This window comes from Bos indicus x Bos taurus, unplaced genomic scaffold (genome assembly GCF_003369695.1).
Source record: "Bos indicus x Bos taurus breed Angus x Brahman F1 hybrid unplaced genomic scaffold, Bos_hybrid_MaternalHap_v2.0 tig00011688_arrow_arrow_obj, whole genome shotgun sequence".
NCBI lineage: Eukaryota > Metazoa > Chordata > Mammalia > Artiodactyla > Bovidae > Bos > Bos indicus x Bos taurus.
This window is the reverse complement of record NW_020867891.1, coordinates 3,837-24,020: the sequence shown is the minus strand read 5'-3', so window position 1 is coordinate 24,020 and position 20,184 is coordinate 3,837. Positions and strand designations below refer to the sequence as shown.

Genomic DNA, 20,184 nt, shown 5'->3' with positions numbered 1-20,184 from the left:
TACATGAGGTGGCAAAGACTGAAACACCGCTGAGCACACACATACACAGCACCAGGAACCTTCCTTTCAGGTCAGTGAGAAAGCAGCTGCTGAAACCAGGCATCTGGTCTACCACCCACCACCTGGCTTCTATCCACCCAGCTCTCAGGCTGCTAGGGCCTGGTCCCCCAGCGGGCCAGGACAGACACCTCCACTGGCCATGCCAATCCCGGTCCCTCTGCGCCATCTCTACTGGGCCTTTATTTTCCTGATCCAGAGGCCTCAGGGATGCTCAGCTTCCCACCCTGGCCCGCCTGGCTACTTGGGGGTCCGGATGAGGGTGTGATAGACGGGCTTGACAATGAGGTGGAGATGCAGGGCATTCTCCACCAGGTACTCGGAGTTGCGCCGCTGCAGGTCGGCGTGCGCCAGGAAGTCACCGGCCTCCTCGCTGCTCTGGTGGAAGCTGTAGGCGTGGCGGACCAGCAGGCGGCCGTGGTGGCGCGCCCCCACCAGCACGGTCTTCTGGAAGCTCACGCCCGCCGCGTCGCCGCCGCTGCTGGCCGGCGTGACCACCAGCCGGGGCCGGCCGTCCTCGGGGCGTGCGAGGGGCAGCGCTGTGCCCGTGGCGTCCGCGTAGACAGGCCGCAGGCTTACCGGCAGCCAGCGTGGCGAGAAGAGCACGTTCCAGGTGACCCGGCGGCCCGAGTCGTGGCCGCTTGGGCCCAGCTGCGTCTGGAAGCTGGTGCTGCGATCGTCGCGGGCCGGGTTGTTGATGACCCAAGGGGCGCCCCAGGCGGGCGCAAGGTAGTTGCGGGGCAGGAAGGCGCTGCCATTGACGTCGAAAAACTTGGCGTAGTGCAGCGGCGAGGCGGCGTGGAACTGGTAGGCCTGAAGGAGCAGGTCGGCCACCGCCGGGCCGTGGCGCGCCAGGGCGGCCGAGCGCGCCTGAAGCTGGAACAGTTGAGCCGGGGGGATCATGGGGTAACGGATGGCGCGCAGCGCGCGCTCGGCCACAGCCGGCGGCGGCCGCGCGCGGCCCAGCCACGCCTCCAGCGCCTGGAAGAGCTCCAGCTCGTCCTGCAGCACGAGGTCCGAGCGCGGAAGCAGCTGCGCCAGCAGCTCAGGGCTCACGGCGCCCCACTCGGCGCTCCCCGCCACGGCCGACAGGTTCCAGGCCAGGAACTGCAGGCAGCTCTGGCGCAGGGCCTCGTCCCCGGTGCTCACCGCGTAGTGGTACCAGCCCACCGCCGGGCCCGCGCCGCCCGCCAGGTGCGCGCGCATATAGTCGGCCACGCCCCGCTGCAAGGAGGCCACGCGGTACTTGGTGGCCAGCTGGTGCAGGGGGATGGCCTGTGCCAGCAGCACGGTCAGCTCTCCGCAGTAGAGGTACCTGCCAGAGAGGTACAGAGATGGAGCGCGGTCAGGGAGGCCAGCGGTTACCCTATCCAGCGCTGCCTCCTGAGTCCCGAGGATACCCGGCCTTGGGCAGACAGTATCGTCATTAAGGGAGCCAACAGAAGGACCTTTCCCGCGCGCATCCTACTTCACCGCCTCTTCTTTCCGGTTTCTCGTGGGACGTGGAAATAAGCAAGCATTTATTGAGCACAGGTGGCTCAGTGGTGAAGCATCCGCCTGCCAATTCAGGAGACGCAGGTTCTGTCCCTGGGTCAGGAAGATCCCCTGGAGTAGGAAATGGCTACCCCCTCCAGTATTCTTTCCTGGAGAACCCCATGGACAGAGGAGCCTGGCGGGTCACAGAGTCAGACACCAGTGAGGAACTAACGCTTTGTGTGTGTGGACTCAGTCGCTCAGTTGGGTCCGACTCTTTGCTACCCCCTGGACTATAGCCCACCAGCCTCCTCTGTCCATGGGATTCTCCAGGCAAGAACTCATCTTTAAAATGGGAGTGGTCAACCCTAGTGGGGTTGATGAGAAGAGTAAATAAATCCTTTCACACATTAAAGACTCAGAAAACTGTTAGCCAACATTTTAATGAGGATTTTCCAGATCTCCCTTCTCTGTTCTGGAGCATAGCCATACCAGGGGGCTTCAGGGTCCACCAGTCCAGAGGGCATGAGATGGGCTGCGGTTGAGCTGGTCCACGGAGCTCATTTCCCTGGATTCCCTGGTGGCTCAGATGGTAAAGAGTCCGCCCGCCAATGCGGGAGACCGAGGTTCGATCCCTGGGTCGGGAAGATCCCTTGGAGAAAGAAATGGCAGCCCACTCCAATGTCCTCGCCTGGAGAATCCCATGGAAGAAGGAGCCTGGCGGGCTGCGGTCCATGGGGTCGCAAAGAGTCGAAAAGAACTGAGCGACTGCACTGCACGGAGCCTGTTTCAGGGATGGGTTGCAATAAGTGGGCACAGAGGGGTCACTCAGGAGCAGTCCCCGGGTGCAGAGTTCAAGACACTACTTCGAAAAGCAGGCCTCGAAGTGGGGCTTCAGCCGGCCGCACAGCATCCGGGGGCTTGGAGGGGCGAGGACCCGCTCAGCGGCGGGCGCGGGCGGCCCCTCATCAGCCACCTGGTGCTGACGGCCCGCTCGGCTCCCCAGCTGGCGCTGGAGCAGCGGTGCCGAGAGCTGCGCGCGCGGGGCCGCCGCCTGGAGGAGACGCTGCCGAGGCGCGTCAGCTCGGAGCAGCAGCGCGAGGCGCTCGGCCTGCTCTGCCGCGTGCACGAGCTGGAGCTGGAGAAGGCCGAGATGCAGTCGCAAGCCCTGCTCCGCGACGGCGCGCTCCGCCACCGCCGCGAGGCCCTGCGCCGCCTGGAGCAGCGCCTCAGCCTCTGCGAGGAGATCATCCGCGCCCAGCGGCAGCTCATCCAGGGTAGGGTCCCCGCGCTACCTACCCCGCGAGTCCGACCCGCTAAGGGCCCGAGAGCGCGCACTGAGCCCTGCCTCTCCGCTCCCCCACCCTAGACGGCAACCTGGCCGTGCCGCAGCACCTGAAGGAGCTGTGCGAAGTGTACCTGCGGGAGCATGAGGAGGGCAACCTGGAGCGTGCCACCATGATGGACCGCCTGGCCTCTCGGGCCCTGCAGGTGGGCGCCCGGGCCGCACCATGCGCCCCTGTGCTAGGGGCAGGGCTGATGCCCAAGGCGGCGCCTTCCAGCAAGTAGGCTGGCCTCGGGACCGGGCTGGCTGGTCCCCAGAAAGCTGACACCTCCTCCTTATCCGACACAGAGCCTCGCCAAGCTCTCCTCCCGTGGTGTTCTTCTCCCGCACGTGTCCCCATCCAGGGTCTGAAGGTCAGGGTTGGCCATCTGAGATATCACTAAGGGCCCCAGATGCCCTCGCAGGAGCCCAGGCCACCAGGCGGTGCCCCTGGGGATGCCTAGCAGACCACGGCTGGCCCCTGGGGACTCAGAACACAAGCCCCCCTGTCTTCTGGGGCTCCCAGCCCAGATTACAGCCCCAGACACTCTGTGTGCCTTTGTCACCCAGGCTGTTTACTCAGTCCGAGACCAAGTCTTCCGACTCCCCTCTCCCTCCTTTCCTCTCCCCAGGACAGCGCCTTGCCCAAGATTAGCCCCCCAGGAACTGTGCCGACCCCGGAGGAGTCTGACCTAGAGAGCGTCAAGATGCTGAACTCCGAGTCCCCGCACCAGCACGGAAGCTTCCTCCCTCTGCTCGGCACTGAGAGGTGAGCTGAGGACCACTTCCAGCCATCCAGCCCGCCTGAGCCACCAGGCCGTGTCTCAGAGATGCCAGCCCAGACCTGGCCTCCCAGGGAGGATGGAGCAGGAAAGAGGGGAGGGGGGCACAGGTCTGGAGCCAGGACTTTGGGGTCCTCATTCCCACAATGCAACAGTTCTCAAGGAGGCGTGGCAGTGGGACCCCCGTGGTACCAGCCTGGGCAACAGCTGCCCATCCTCCTCTGCCCACCTCAGTGAAGCCAACCACCTGTTCAAGGCCAGCTCCCGGGCCTGGCAAGCGAAGGGCTCCTGTCTGCCCACCCCACCCCCAATCCTGGCCGGCACCCTGGTGACACAGGAGGTGAGCAGTGGGTCCCACGGTTCCCTGGATGTGGGTGGGAGTACCCGGGAGGGACACCCAGTGGTTGGGATGGAACTTTTCCAAAACAGCCCTCTGAGGACATAGGGTTCCTGCTGGGTCCAATGGCTTCTCTTCCCAACCCATTCATCTCACAAGCTGCCACTCAGGTCGGTCTGAACGGCCAGATCAACTCCTCCCCCGGAAGCATCGAGAATCTGTCGGAGATCCCCTTGTCCCACAAAGGTGTGTCCCCTGCCTCCCCCACCCCCCATCAGCCTGAGCCTGGCATGATCTCAATAGCTCAGCGCACCCAGCCGAAGCCCCTTCCTTCCCTCTCCTCTGCTGAACACACCCAGGCATCGTTCTAGAAAGAGAGGCACCAGTACCCAGAGAAGAGTAACCACCTGCTCTGTCCACACAGAGCAGGGGACACAATTGGAAACCAGAATGGGGAACACATGGTATTTGGGGTCACGCCCCCTCCACTTCCCACTCGGAAATAATTGTAATAGCAAATAGAGTCCGAATCCTCCCTACCCTGTGGCCACAGGTGACCCTCATATCTCAGCAATCCATCTTCAGAACCTGGGACTTCCCTGGCAGTCCAGTGGTTAAGACTCAGCACTTCACTGCAGTGGGTGAAAGTTCGATCCCCAGTCAGGGAACTAAGATCCTGTATGCCGTGTGTCATGGTCAAAAAAAAAATCTTCCCAACCCACTGAGGCTGGTTTTACCATCGTCAGTTTACAGATGAAAAGAAGGCTCAGAAACTTGCCCAAAGTTTCTCAAACAGCAAGCAAGTTGGGGTGAGCTGCAGCAGAGAAGGGGGTATTGGAGGTGCAGGAGGGGGGGGCGGAATGTGGCCTTGATCCTGGGGTGGGTGCCCCTCTGTCCCGCCGCAGGGAGGAAGGAGACCGCGGCCGACACCAAGAGCATCACTGGGAAGGCTGCCCGGCACCGCTCGCAGGCCCTGGGGGCCAAGGGGCGCCAACTGCTGGCACCCACCATGAAGCAGAGCAGCCTGTCCCTGCACTCGCTGGGCGAGACTGATGACGTGTGGCCACCGAGACCGCTGGCCTGCAAGCGGCCGCCCAGCCCCACCCTCCAGCACACCGCCAGCGAGGACAGCCTATCCAGCAGCACAGGCGAGGCGCCATCCCGGGCAGTCGAGCGTCATGGCGATGGCCCTTGTCCCCCGCTGCAAGGCCAGAAGAAAAGCCCAAGAAACAAACGAGAGGAGTCCCTGGAGGCAAAGAGGAAGCGGAGGTCCCAGGCCTTTGAAGTCACAGGACAAGGGGTGAGCCTAGAGGGACAGGAGCTGGGGGTGTCTGGGCCCCTTCCTTGCCGGGTTCTGAAGGCTGGACTCCTCCAGAGGCCCCAGGGTACCACTAGCTGTGCACCACTCTCCATGGAGTGTCCCCCAACTGAACCCAACTTCTCCTTGTATCAGATCCCCATGCAGCTCCCAGCTCATCTGGCTCTCCAGCCAACGCAGCTGTCCCGCCCCAAGATGCACGTTGCTGGACCCCGGCCTGGGGAGAATCACACCGAAGAACAGAGGATGCCAGTGGTTGGACACCTGACCCCTACCATCAGACCCCTGGGAAAGACCACACTGCCTATGGCCAAGGTCAAACTCCCTCCGTGCCAGAGCTTGGGTGAGTCCCAGCAAGTGTCGGGGGGCGGGGATAGCAATGGGGAGAGGGGAGCCCTTGGCCAGGCCAGGGAGGAGACTGGTTGAACTCCCTGCCCCTATGGCTGCCCCTTGCTGGAAACTGGGTTCCTGAAGACTATTAGTGGGACAGGCCTCTGGGGGGGAGGTGCCCCTAGGGAGTTCAGAGCCACTGTGGGTGACGAGAGGGGCATGGAGAGGCATGCCTTAAAGCAGAGCTCCTGGCCCTTCCCGTTGCAGGCCCCGAGGACACCTCCCCTGTCGCTGCCCCCTCCAACCCAGGGGATGTTTCCGAACGGGTTGCTCGGATGCCCCGCCTGCCCTATGGCACAAGCACTCAAGGCAAAAATGGACGCTTAGGGCACAACTGAGGGGCCCTGCCCGGAACCGGCCCTCCTGCCCGCCAAGGCTTGATGGGGTGTGGCAGTAATGGGAGACGGAGGCTGGGCAGATGGGGATGACCTGGCATCAGGAGCTCGGGATCTCAGAAGGCTGGGGCCCCTGGGACCCAGGAACCATGGGGGTGCCTGCCCCCACACTTCCGTGCCTTCAGTGCCAACGGGAAGGGGAACTGAGCCCAGGAGGCATGGCCTGGATGGCAGGGCTCCCTGGCTTCCCAGCCCTGGATCCCAGGGCTCCCTGGGCACAGACTCCTGTTGCCAAAACTCTTCTCTAAGATCTGCAACCAGATTGGCCTGAGGAATGTGGGGCGGGGGTGGAGCAAGGAGGGACTGTTCATGGGATTAGGGCTCCTGGGCCCACATCTGGGACAAGGGCATGCTGGATGGCTGGGGAAGGGCCCGCCGGGCATTTCCCTTACTGTGGCTGGGGGCTGGAAAGGAATCTAGCTTTGTTACTCAGCAGTCGTTTCCACCTTCCCCCTGCCCCAGAACTGCTTGTTAACAATAAAAATCCCATTTGAGTTTTGTTGGTTGTTCCGGAAACTAGACCTTGTCTGAAAGGTGGGGTGGTCCTGACAGACTGGGCTTCCCTTCCCCGGGTCGTGCTAATGGTAAAGAACCTGCCTGCAATGCAGGAGATGCAAGAGATGTGGGTTCAATCCCTGGGTCAGGAAGATCCCCTGGAGGAAGAAATGGCAACCCACTCCAGATTCTTGCCTGAGGAATCCCATGGGTAGAGGACTGGCGGGCTCCAGTCCACGGGGCTGCAAAGAGCCGGACACGGCTGAGCGACCGAGCACATCACTGATTAAGATTCAACCCAAGTCCCCTCTTCCCACCACACCCTCTTCTTCTCCGGCTGGTTGTAGAGCACCAGTCAACAGACTCCTGGGGGAAAGCGTTTTTCCTCCGGACTCTGAGGTCTCTGCCCAGACCCCCTCCCAGGAGAGGTCAGAGACTTAGGGTTGTGCTTACCCCTCCCACCCCAGGAAGCCAGGGCTCAGAAACTGCTCAACTGAGCCCCTCAGTTTCAGGTGAGAAAGCACCCCCAAGGTGCACCTGACCATCTCGATGCTTTTACCTGCCCTGTCCCCTGTGGGGACGGGGGCCCTTGGGGAAAAGGTAATGAACAATGGGGAGTCCCTGACCTGTGGAGCCCTCCTTGGACTGTTTTTGCCCCCAGAACTGGGTGGTTTAATCACCCCCTTGCCGCTCCGAGTGCTGGTTTATTCTACCAAGAGCTCTGGCTTCCCACGTAGTGCTGGTGATAAACAATCCACTTGCCAATGCAGGAGACGCAAGAGACACGGGTTCGATTCCTGGGTTGGGAAGATTCCCCTGCAGATTGCCCTCCAGTTATTCTTGCCTGAAAAGTTCCACGGGCAGAGGAGCCTGCCAGGCTACATACAGTACACGAGGTGGCAAAGACTGAAACACCGCTGAGCACACACATACACAGCACCAGGAACCTTCCTTTCAGGTCAGTGAGAAAGCAGCTGCTGAAACCAGGCATCTGGTCTACCACCCACCACCTGGCTTCTATCCACCCAGCTCTCAGGCTGCTAGCACCTGGTCCCCCAGCGGGCCAGGACAGACACCTCCACTGGCCATGCCAATCCCGGTCCCTCTGCACCATCTCTACTGGGCCTTTATTTTCCTGATCCAGAGGCCTCAGGGATGCTCAGCTTCCCACCCTGGCCCGCCTGGCTACTTGGGGGTCCGGATGAGGGTGTGATAGACGGGCTTGACAATGAGGTGGAGATGCAGGGCATTCTCCACCAGGTACTCGGAGTTGCGCCGCTGCAGGTCGGCGTGCGCCAGGAAGTCACCGGCCTCCTCGCTGCTCTGGTGGAAGCTGTAGGCGTGGCGGACCAGCAGGCGGCCGTGGTGGCGCGCCCCCACCAGCACGGTCTTCTGGAAGCTCACGCCCGCCGCGTCGCCGCCGCTGCTGGCCGGCGTGACCACCAGCCGGGGCCGGCCGTCCTCGGGGCGTGCGAGGGGCAGCGCTGTGCCCGTGGCGTCCGCGTAGACAGGTCGCAGGCTTACCGGCAGCCAGCGTGGCGAGAAGAGCACGTTCCAGGTGACCCGGCGGCCCGAGTCGTGGCCGCTTGGGCCCAGCTGCGTCTGGAAGCTGGTGCTGCGATCGTCGCGGGCCGGGTTGTTGATGACCCACGGGGCGCCGCAGGCAGGCGCGAGGTAGTTGTGGGGCAGGATGGCGCACCGTTGACGTCGAAAAACTTGGCGTAGTGCAGCGGCGAGGCGGCGTGGAACTGGTAGGCCTGAAGGAGCAGGTCGGCCACCGCCGGGCCGTGGCGCGCCAGGGCGGCCGAGCGCGCCTGAAGCTGAAACAGCTGCGCCGCAGGGATCATGGGGTAACGGATGGCGCGCAGCGCGCGCTCGGCCACAGCCGGCGGCGGCCGCGCGCGGCCCAGCCACGCCTCCAGCGCCTGGAAGAGCTCCAGCTCGTCCTGCAGCACGAGGTCCGAGCGCGGAAGCAGCTGCGCCAGCAGCTCAGGGCTCACGGCGCCCCACTCGGCGCTCCCCGCCACGGCCGACAGGTTCCAGGCCAGGAACTGCAGGCAGCTCTGGCGCAGGGCCTCGTCCCCGGTGCTCACCGCGTAGTGGTACCAGCCCACCGCCGGGCCCGCGCCGCCCGCCAGGTGCGCGCGCATATAGTCGGCCACGCCCCGCTGCAAGGAGGCCACGCGGTACTTGGTGGCCAGCTGGTGCAGGGGGATGGCCTGTGCCAGCAGCACGGTCAGCTCTCCGCAGTAGAGGTACCTGCCAGAGAGGTACAGAGATGGAGCGCGGTCAGGGAGGCCAGCGGTTACCCTATCCAGCGCTGCCTCCGGAGTCCCGAGGATACCCGGCCTTGGGCAGACAGTATCGTCATTAAGGGAGCCAACAGAAGGACCTTCCCGCGCGCATCCTACTTCACCGCCTCTTCTTTCCGGTTTCTCGTGGGACGTGGAAATAAGCAAGCATTTATTGAGCACAGGTGGCTCAGTGGTGAAGCATCCGCCTGCCAATTCAGGAGACGCAGGTTCTGTCCCTGGGTCAGGAAGATCCCCTGGAGTAGGAAATGGCTACCCCCTCCAGTATTCTTTCCTGGAGAACCCCATGGACAGAGGAGCCTGGCGGGTCACAGAGTCAGACACCAGTGAGGAACTAACGCTTTGTGTGTGTGGACTCCGTTGCTCAGTTGGGTCCGACTCTTTGCTACCCCCTGGACTATAGCCCACCAGCCTCCTCTGTCCATGGGATTCTCCAGGCAAGAACTCATCTTTAAAATGGGAGTGGTCAACCCTAGTGGGGTTGATGAGAAGAGTAAATAAATCCTTTCACACATTAAAGACTCAGAAAACTGTTAGCCAACATTTTAATGAGGATTTTCCAGATCTCCCTTCTCTGTTCTGGAGCATAGCCATACCAGGGGGCTTCAGGGTCCACCAGTCCAGAGGGCATGAGATGGGCTGCGGTTGAGCTGGTCCACGGAGCTCATTTCCCTGGATTCCCTGGTGGCTCAGATGGTAAAGAGTCCGCCCGCCAATGCGGGAGACCGAGGTTCGATCCCTGGGTCGGGAAGATCCCTTGGAGAAAGAAATGGCAGCCCACTCCAATGTCCTCGCCTGGAGAATCCCATGGAAGAAGGAGCCTGGCGGGCTGCGGTCCATGGGGTCGCAAAGAGTCGAAAAGAACTGAGCGACTGCACTGCACGGAGCCTGTTTCAGGGATGGGTTGCAATAAGTGGGCACAGAGGGGTCACTCAGGAGCAGTCCCCGGGTGCAGAGTTCAAGACACTACTTCGAAAAGCAGGCCTCGAAGTGGGGCTTCAGCCGGCCGCACAGCATCCGGGGGCTTGGAGGGGCGAGGACCCGCTCAGCGGCGGGCGCGGGCGGCCCCTCATCAGCCACCTGGTGCTGACGGCCCGCTCGGCTCCCCAGCTGGCGCTGGAGCAGCGGTGCCGAGAGCTGCGCGCGCGGGGCCGCCGCCTGGAGGAGACGCTGCCGAGGCGCGTCAGCTCGGAGCAGCAGCGCGAGGCGCTCGGCCTGCTCTGCCGCGTGCACGAGCTGGAGCTGGAGAAGGCCGAGATGCAGTCGCAAGCCCTGCTCCGCGACGGCGCGCTCCGCCACCGCCGCGAGGCCCTGCGCCGCCTGGAGCAGCGCCTCAGCCTCTGCGAGGAGATCATCCGCGCCCAGCGGCAGCTCATCCAGGGTAGGGTCCCCGCGCTACCTACCCCGCGAGTCCGACCCGCTAAGGGCCCGAGAGCGCGCACTGAGCCCTGCCTCTCCGCTCCCCCACCCTAGACGGCAACCTGGCCGTGCCGCAGCACCTGAAGGAGCTGTGCGAAGTGTACCTGCGGGAGCATGAGGAGGGCAACCTGGAGCGTGCCACCATGATGGACCGCCTGGCCTCTCGGGCCCTGCAGGTGGGCGCCCGGGCCGCACCATGCGCCCCTGTGCTAGGGGCAGGGCTGATGCCCAAGGCGGCGCCTTCCAGCAAGTAGGCTGGCCTCGGGACCGGGCTGGCTGGTCCCCAGAAAGCTGACACCTCCTCCTTATCCGACACAGAGCCTCGCCAAGCTCTCCTCCCGTGGTGTTCTTCTCCCGCACGTGTCCCCATCCAGGGTCTGAAGGTCAGGGTTGGCCATCTGAGATATCACTAAGGGCCCCAGATGCCCTCGCAGGAGCCCAGGCCACCAGGCGGTGCCCCTGGGGATGCCTAGCAGACCACGGCTGGCCCCTGGGGACTCAGAACACAAGCCCCCCTGTCTTCTGGGGCTCCCAGCCCAGATTACAGCCCCAGACACTCTGTGTGCCTTTGTCACCCAGGCTGTTTACTCAGTCCGAGACCAAGTCTTCCGACTCCCCTCTCCCTCCTTTCCTCTCCCCAGGACAGCGCCTTGCCCAAGATTAGCCCCCCAGGAACTGTGCCGACCCCGGAGGAGTCTGACCTAGAGAGCGTCAAGATGCTGAACTCCGAGTCCCCGCACCAGCACGGAAGCTTCCTCCCTCTGCTCGGCACTGAGAGGTGAGCTGAGGACCACTTCCAGCCATCCAGCCCGCCTGAGCCACCAGGCCGTGTCTCAGAGATGCCAGCCCAGACCTGGCCTCCCAGGGAGGATGGAGCAGGAAAGAGGGGAGGGGGGCACAGGTCTGGAGCCAGGACTTTGGGGTCCTCGTTCCCACAATGCAACAGTTCTCAAGGAGGCGTGGCAGTGGGACCCCCGTGGTACCAGCCTGGGCAACAGCTGCCCATCCTCCTCTGCCCACCTCAGTGAAGCCAACCACCTGTTCAAGGCCAGCTCCCGGGCCTGGCAAGCGAAGGGCTCCTGTCTGCCCACCCCACCCCAATCCTGGCCGGCACCCTGGTGACACAGGAGGTGAGCAGTGGGTCCCACGGTTCCCTGGATGTGGGTGGGAGTACCCGGGAGGGACACCCAGTGGTTGGGATGGAACTTTTCCAAAACAGCCCTCTGAGGACATAGGGTTCCTGCTGGGTCCAATGGCTTCTCTTCCCAACCCATTCATCTCACAAGCTGCCACTCAGGTCGGTCTGAACGGCCAGATCAACTCCTCCCCCGGAAGCATCGAGAATCTGTCGGAGATCCCCTTGTCCCACAAAGGTGTGTCCCCTGCCTCCCCCACCCCCCATCAGCCTGAGCCTGGCATGATCTCAATAGCTCAGCGCACCCAGCCGAAGCCCCTTCCTTCCCTCTCCTCTGCTGAACACACCCAGGCATCGTTCTAGAAAGAGAGGCACCAGTACCCAGAGAAGAGTAACCACCTGCTCTGTCCACACAGAGCAGGGGACACAATTGGAAACCAGAATGGGGAACACATGGTACTTGGGGTCACGCCCCCTCCACTTCCCACTCGGAAATAATTGTAATAGCAAATAGAGTCCGAATCCTCCCTACCCTGTGGCCACAGGTGACCCTCATATCTCAGCAATCCATCTTCAGAACCTGGGACTTCCCTGGCAGTCCAGTGGTTAAGACTCAGCACTTCACTGCAGTGGGTGAAAGTTCGATCCCCAGTCAGGGAACTAAGATCCTGTATGCCGTGTGTCATGGTCAAAAAAAAAATCTTCCCAACCCACTGAGGCTGGTTTTACCATCGTCAGTTTACAGATGAAAAGAAGGCTCAGAAACTTGCCCAAAGTTTCTCAAACAGCAAGCAAGTTGGGGTGAGCTGCAGCAGAGAAGGGGGTATTGGAGGTGCAGGAGGGGGGGGCGGAATGTGGCCTTGATCCTGGGGTGGGTGCCCCTCTGTCCCGCCGCAGGGAGGAAGGAGACCGCGGCCGACACCAAGAGCATCACTGGGAAGGCTGCCCGGCACCGCTCGCAGGCCCTGGGGGCCGAGGGGCGCCAACTGCTGGCACCCACCATGAAGCAGAGCAGCCTGTCCCTGCACTCGCTGGGCGAGACTGATGACGTGTGGCCACCGAGACCGCTGGCCTGCAAGCGGCCGCCCAGCCCCACCCTCCAGCACACCGCCAGCGAGGACAGCCTATCCAGCAGCACAGGCGAGGCGCCATCCCGGGCAGTCGAGCGTCATGGCGATGGCCCTTGTCCCCCGCTGCAAGGCCAGAAGAAAAGCCCAAGAAACAAACGAGAGGAGTCCCTGGAGGCAAAGAGGAAGCGGAGGTCCCAGGCCTTTGAAGTCACAGGACAAGGGGTGAGCCTAGAGGGACAGGAGCTGGGGGTGTCTGGGCCCCTTCCTTGCCGGGTTCTGAAGGCTGGACTCCTCCAGAGGCCCCAGGGTACCACTAGCTGTGCACCACTCTCCATGGAGTGTCCCCCAACTGAACCCAACTTCTCCTTGTATCAGATCCCCATGCAGCTCCCAGCTCATCTGGCTCTCCAGCCAACGCAGCTGTCCCGCCCCAAGATGCACGTTGCTGGACCCCGGCCTGGGGAGAATCACACCGAAGAACAGAGGATGCCAGTGGTTGGACACCTGACCCCTACCATCAGACCCCTGGGAAAGACCACACTGCCTATGGCCAAGGTCAAACTCCCTCCGTGCCAGAGCTTGGGTGAGTCCCAGCAAGTGTCGGGGGGCGGGGATAGCAATGGGGAGAGGGGAGCCCTTGGCCAGGCCAGGGAGGAGACTGGTTGAACTCCCTGCCCCTATGGCTGCCCCTTGCTGGAAACTGGGTTCCTGAAGACTATTAGTGGGACATGGCCTCTGGGGGGGAGGTGCCCCTAGGGAGTTCAGAGCCACTGTGGGTGACGAGAGGGGCATGGAGAGGCATGCCTTAAAGCAGAGCTCCTGGCCCTTCCCGTTGCAGGCCCCGAGGACACCTCCCCTGTCGCTGCCCCCTCCAACCCAGGGGATGTTTCCGAACGGGTTGCTCGGATGCCCCGCCTGCCCTATGGCACAAGCACTCAAGGCAAAAATGGACGCTTAGGGCACAACTGAGGGGCCCTGCCCGGAACCGGCCCTCCTGCCCGCCAAGGCTTGATGGGGTGTGGCAGTAATGGGAGACGGAGGCTGGGCAGATGGGGATGACCTGGCATCAGGAGCTCGGGATCTCAGAAGGCTGGGGCCCCTGGGACCCAGGAACCATGGGGGTGCCTGCCCCCACACTTCCGTGCCTTCAGTGCCAACGGGAAGGGGAACTGAGCCCAGGAGGCATGGCCTGGATGGCAGGGCTCCCTGGCTTCCCAGCCCTGGATCCCAGGGCTCCCTGGGCACAGACTCCTGTTGCCAAAACTCTTCTCTAAGATCTGCAACCAGATTGGCCTGAGGAATGTGGGGCGAGGGTGGAGCAAGGAGGGACTGTTCATGGGATTAGGGCTCCTGGGCCCACATCTGGGACAAGGGCATGCTGGATGGCTGGGGAAGGGCCCGCCGGGCATTTCCCTTACTGTGGCTGGGGGCTGGAAAGGAATCTAGCTTTGTTACTCAGCAGTCGTTTCCACCTTCCCCCTGCCTCAGAACTGCTTGTTAACAATAAAAATCCCATTTGAGTTTTGTTGGTTGTTCCGGAAACTAGACCTTGTCTGAAAGGTGGGGTGGTCCTGACAGACTGGGCTTCCCTTCCCCGGGTCGTGCTAATGGTAAAGAACCTGCCTGCAATGCAGGAGATGCAAGAGATGTGGGTTCAATCCCTGGGTCAGGAAGATCCCCTGGAGGAAGAAATGGCAACCCACTCCAGATTCTTGCCTGAGGAATCCCATGGGTAGAGGACTGGCGGGCTCCAGTCCACGGGGCTGCAAAGAGCCGGACACGGCTGAGCGACCGAGCACATCACTGATTAAGATTCAACCCAAGTCCCCTCTTCCCACCACACCCTCTTCTTCTCCGGCTGGTTGTAGAGCACCAGTCAACAGACTCCTGGGGGAAAGCGTTTTTCCTCCGGACTCTGAGGTCTCTGCCCAGACCCCCTCCCAGGAGAGGTCAGAGACTTAGGGTTGTGCTTACCCCTCCCACCCCAGGAAGCCAGGGCTCAGAAACTGCTCAACTGAGCCCCTCAGTTTCAGGTGAGAAAGCACCCCCAAGGTGCACCTGACCATCTCGATGCTTTTACCTGCCCTGTCCCCTGTGGGGACGGGGGCCCTTGGGGAAAAGGTAATGAACGATGGGGAGTCCCTGACCTGTGGAGCCCTCCTTGGACTGTTTTTGCCCCCAGAACTGGGTGGTTTAATCACCCCCTTGCCGCTCCGAGCGCTGGTTTATTCTACCAAGAGCTCTGGCTTCCCACGTAGTGCTGGTGATAAACAATCCACTTGCCAATGCAGGAGACGCAAGAGACATGGGTTCGATTCCTGGGTTGGGAAGATTCCCCTGCAGATTGCCCTCCAGTTATTCTTGCCTGAAAGTTCCACGGGCAGAGGAGCCTGCCAGGCTACAGTACACGAGGTGGCAAAGACTGAAACACCGCTGAGCACACACATACACAGCACCAGGAACCTTCCTTTCAGGTCAGTGAGAAAGCAGCTGCTGAAACCAGGCATCTGGTCTACCACCCACCACCTGGCTTCTATCCACCCAGCTCTCAGGCTGCTAGGGCCTGGTCCCCCAGCGGGCCAGGACAGACACCTCCACTGGCCATGCCAATCCCGGTCCCTCTGCACCATCTCTACTGGGCCTTTATTTCCTGATCCAGAGGCCTCAGGATGCTCAGCTTCCCACCCTGGCCCGCCTGGCTACTTGGGGGTCCGGATGAGGGTGTGATAGACGGGCTTGACAATGAGGTGGAGATGCAGGGCATTCTCCACCAGGTACTCGGAGTTGCGCCGCTGCAGGTCGGCGTGCGCCAGGAAGTCACCGGCCTCCTCGCTGCTCTGGTGGAAGCTGTAGGCGTGGCGGACCAGCAGGCGGCCGTGGTGGCGCGCCCCCACCAGCACGGTCTTCTGGAAGCTCACGCCCGCCGCGTCGCCGCCGCTGCTGGCCGGCGTGACCACCAGCCGGGGCCGGCCGTCCTCGGGGCGTGCGAGGGGCAGCGCTGTGCCCGTGGCGTCCGCGTAGACAGGTCGCAGGCTTACCGGGAGCCAGCGTGGCGAGAAGAGCACGTTCCAGGTGACCCGGCGGCCCGAGTCGTGGCCGCTTGGGCCCAGCTGCGTCTGGAAGCTGGTGCTGCGATCGTCGCGGGCTGGGTTGTTGATGACCCAAGGGGCGCCCCAGGCGGGCGCAAGGTAGTTGCGGGGCAGGAAGGCGCTGCCATTGACGTCGAAAAACTTGGCGTAGTGCAGCGGCGAGGCGGCGTGGAACTGGTAGGCCTGAAGGAGCAGGTCGGCCACCGCCGGGCCGTGGCGCGCCAGGGCGGCCGAGCGCGCCTGAAGCTGGAACAGTTGAGCCGGAGGGATCATGGGGTACTGATGGCGCGCAGCGCGCGCGCTCGGCCACAGCCGGCGGCGGCCGCGGCGGCCCAGCCACGCCTCCAGCGCCTGGAAGAGCTCCAGCTCGTCCTGCAGCACGAGGTCCGAGCGCGGAAGCAGCTGCGCCAGCAGCTCAGGGCTCACGGCGCCCCCACTCGGCGCTCCCCGCCACGGCCGACAGGTTCCAGGCCAGGAACTGCAGGCAGCTCTGGCGTAGGGCCTCGTCCCCGGTGCTCACCGCGTAGTGGTACCAGCCCACCGCCGGGCCCGCACCGCCCGCCAGGTGCGCGCGCATATAGTCGGCCACGCCCCGCTGCAAGGAGGCCACGCGGTACTTGGTGGCCAGCTGGTGCAGGGGGATGGCCTGTGCCGCAGCACGGTCAGCTCTCCGCAGTAGAGGTACTTGCCATAGAGGTGCAGAGATGGAGCGCGGTCAGGGAGGCCAGCGGTTACCCTACCCAGCGCTGCCCTCCGGAGTCCCGAGGGTACCCGGCCTTGGGCAGACAGTATCGTCATTAAGGGAGCCAACAGAAGGACCTTCCCGCGCGCATCCTACTCACCGCCTCTTCTTTCCGGTTTCTCGTGGGACGTGGAAATAAGCAAGCATTTATTGAGCACAGGTGGCTCAGTGGTGAAGCATCCGCCTGCCAATTCAGGAGACGCAGGTTCTGTCCCTGGGTCAGGAAGATCCTCAGGAGTAGGAATGGCTACCCCCTCCAGTATTCTTTCCTGGAGAACCCCATGGACAGAGGAGCCTGGCGGGTCACAGAGTCAGACACCAGTGAGGGACTAACGCTTTGTGTGTGTGGACTCCGTGCTCAGTTGGGTCCGACTCTTTGCTACCCCCTGGACTATAGCCCACCAGCCTCCTCTGTCCATGGGATTCTCCGGCAAGAACTCATCTTTAAAATGGGAGTGGTCAACCCTAGTGGGTTGATGAGAAGAGTAAATAAATCCTTTCACACATTAAAGACTCAGAAAACTGTTAGCCAACATTTTAATGAGGATTTTCCAGATCTCCCTTCTCTGTTCTGGAGCATAGCCATACCAGGGGGCTTCAGGGTCCACCAGTCCAGAGGGCATGAGATGGGCTGCGGTTGAGCTGGTCCACGGAGCTCATTTCCCTGGATTCCCTGGTGGCTCAGATGGTAAAGAGTCCGCCCGCCAATGCGGGAGACCGAGGTTTCGATCCCTGGGTCGGGAAGATCCCTTGGAGAAAGAAATGGCAGCCCACTCCAATGTCTCGCCTGGAGAATCCCATGGAAGAAGGAGCCTGGCGGGCTGCGGTCCTATGGGGTCGCAAAGAGTCGAAAAGAAACTGAGCGACTGCACTGCACGGAGCCTGTTTCAGGGATGGGTTGCAATAAGTGGGCACAGAGGGGTCACTCAGGAGCAGTCCCCGGGTGCAGAGTTCAAGACACTACTTCGAAAAGCAGGCCTCGAAGTGGGGCTTCAGCCGGCCGCACAGCATCCGGGGGCTTGGAGGGCGAGGACCCGCTCAGCGGCGGGCGCGGGCGGCCCCTCATCAGGCCACCTGGTGCTGACGGCCCGCTCGGCTCCCCAGCTGGCGCTGGAGCAGCGGTGCCGAGAGCTGCGCGCGCGGGGCCGCCGCCTGGAGGAGACGCTGGCCGAGGCGCGTCAGCTCGGAGCAGCAGCGCGAGGCCGCTCGGCCTGCTCTACCGCGTGCACGAGCTGGAGCTGGAGAACGCCGAGATGCAGTCGCAAGCCCTGCTCCGCGACGGCGCGCTCCCCCACCGCCGCGAGGCCCTGCGCCGCCTGGAGCAGCGCCTCAGCCTCTTCGAGGAGATCATCCGCGCCCAGCGGCAGCTCATCCAGGGTAGGGTCCCCGCGCTACCTACCCCGCGAGTCCGACCCGCTAAGGGCCCGAGGCGCGCACTGAGCCCTGCCTCTCCTCCCCCACCCTCAGACGGCAACCTGGCCGTGCCGCAGCACCTGAAGGAGCTGTGCGAAGTGTACCTGCGGGAGCATGAGGAGGGGCAACCTGGAGCGTGCCACCATGATGGACCGCCTGGCCTCTCGGGCCCTGCAGGTGGGCGCCCGGGCCGCACCATGCGCCCCTGTGCTAGGGGCAGGGCTGATGCCCAAGGCGGCGCCTTCCAGCAAGTAGGCTGGCCTCGGGACCGGGCTGGCTGGTCCCAGAAAGCTGACACCTCCTCCTTATCCGAACAGAGCTCGCCAAGCTCTCCTCCCGTGGTGTTCTTCTCCCCGCACGTGTCCCCATCCAGGGTCTGAAGGTCAGGGTTGGCCATCTGAGATATCACTAAGGGGCCCCAGGGATGCCCTCGCAGGAGCCCAGGCCCCAGGCGGTGCCCCTGGGATGCCTAGCAGACCACGGCTGGCCCCTGGGGACTCAGAACACAAGCCCCCCTGTCTTCTGGGGCTCCAGCCAGATTACAGCCCCAGACACTCTGTGTGCCTTGTCACCCAGGCTGTTACTCAGTCCGAGACCAAGTCTTCCGACTCCCCTCTCCCTCCTTTCCTCTCCCCAGGAACAGCGCCTTGCCCAAGATTAGCCCCCCAGGAACTGTGCCGACCCCGGAGGAGTCTGACCTAGAGAGCGTCAAGATGCTGAACTCCGAGTCCCCGCACCAGCACGGAAGCTTCCTCCCTCTGCTCGGCACTGAGAGGTGAGCTGAGGACCACTTCCAGCCATCCAGCCCGCCTGAGCCACCAGGCCGTGTCTCAGAGATGCCAGCCCAGACCTGGCCTCCCAGGGAGGATGGAGCAGGAAAGAGGGGAGGGGGGCACAGGTCTGGAGCCAGGACTTTGGGGTCCTCGTTCCCACAATGCACAGTTCTCAAGGAGGCGTGGCAGTGGGGACCCCCGTGGTACCAGCCTGGGCAACAGCTGCCCATCCTCCTCTGCCCACCTCAGTGAAGCAACCACCTGTTCAAGGCCAGCTCCCGGGCCTGGCAAGCGAAGGGCTCCTGTCTGCCACCCCACCCCCAATCCTGGCCGGCACCCTGGTGACACAGGAGGTGAGCAGTGGGTCCACGGTTCCCTGGATGTGGGTGGGAGTACCCGGGAGGGACACCCAGTGGTTGGGATGGAACTTTTCCAAACAGCCCTCTGAGGACATAGGGTTCCTGCTGGGTCCAATGGCTTCTCTTCCCAACCCATTCATCTCACAAGCTGCCACTCAGGTCGGTCTGAACGGCCAGATCAACTCCTCCCCGGAAGCATCGAGAATCTGTCGGAGATCCCCTTGTCCCACAAAGGTGTGTCCCCTGCCTCCCCACCCCCCATCAGCTGAGCCTGGCATGATCTCAATAGCTCAGCGCACCCAGCCGAAGCCCCTTCCTTCCCTCTCCTCTGCTGAACACACCCAGGCATCGTTCTAGAAAGAGAGGCACCAGTACCCAGGAAGAGTAACCACCTGCTCTGTCCACACAGAGCAGGGGACACAATTGGAAACCAGAATGGGGAACACATGGTACTTGGGGGTCACGCCCCCTCCACTTCCACTCGGAAATAATTGTAAATAGCAATAGAGTCCGAATCCTCCCTACCCTGTGGCCACAGGTGACCCTCATATCTCAGCAATCCATCTTCAGAACTGGGACTTCCCTGGCAGTCCAGTGGTTAAGACTCAGCACTTCACTGCAGTGGGTGAAAGTTCGATCCCCAGTCAGGGAACTAAGATCCTGTATGCCGTGTTCATGGTCAAAAAAAATCTTCCCAACCCACTGAGGCTGGTTTTACCATCGTCAGTTTACAGATGAAAAGAAGGCTCAGAAACTTGCCCAAAGTTTCTCAAACAGCAAGCAAGTTGGGGTGAGCTGCAGCAGAGAAGGGGGTATTGGAGGTGCAGGAGGGGGGGGCGGAATGTGGCCTTGATCCTGGGTGGGTGCCCCTCTGTCCCGCCGCAGGGAGGAAGGAGACCGCGGCCGACACCAAGAGCATCACTGGGAAGGCTGCCCGGCACCGCTCGCAGGCCCTGGGGGCCGAGGGGCGCCAACTGCTGGCACCCACCATGAAGCAGAGCAGCTGTCCCTGCACTCGCTGGGCGAGACTGATGACGTGTGGCCACCGAGACCGCTGGCCTGCAAGCGGCCGCCCAGCCCCACCCTCCAGCACACCGCCAAGCGAGGACAGCCTATCCAGCAGCACAGGCGAGGCGCCATCCCGGGCAGTCGATCGTCATGGCGATGGCCCTTGTCCCCCGCTGCAAGGCCAGAATAAAAGCCCAAGAAAGAAACAAGAGGAGTCCCTGGAGGCAAGAGGAAGCGGAGGTCCCAGGCCTTTGAAGTCACAGGACAAGGGGTGAGCCTAGAGGGACAGGAGC

At 62.7% G+C, this 20,184-nt stretch overlaps 3 pseudogenes; all 3 read right to left on the bottom strand.

The window, feature by feature from the left end:
- Positions 1-222: 222 nt before the first annotated feature.
- On the bottom strand, positions 223-2,094 carry LOC113889264 (annotated as a pseudogene).
- Positions 2,095-7,679: 5,585 nt separating this feature from the next.
- LOC113889263 lies at positions 7,680-9,551 on the bottom strand (annotated as a pseudogene).
- Positions 9,552-15,180: 5,629 nt separating this feature from the next.
- Positions 15,181-16,394, bottom strand: LOC113889262 (annotated as a pseudogene).
- Positions 16,395-20,184: the final 3,790 nt, after the last annotated feature.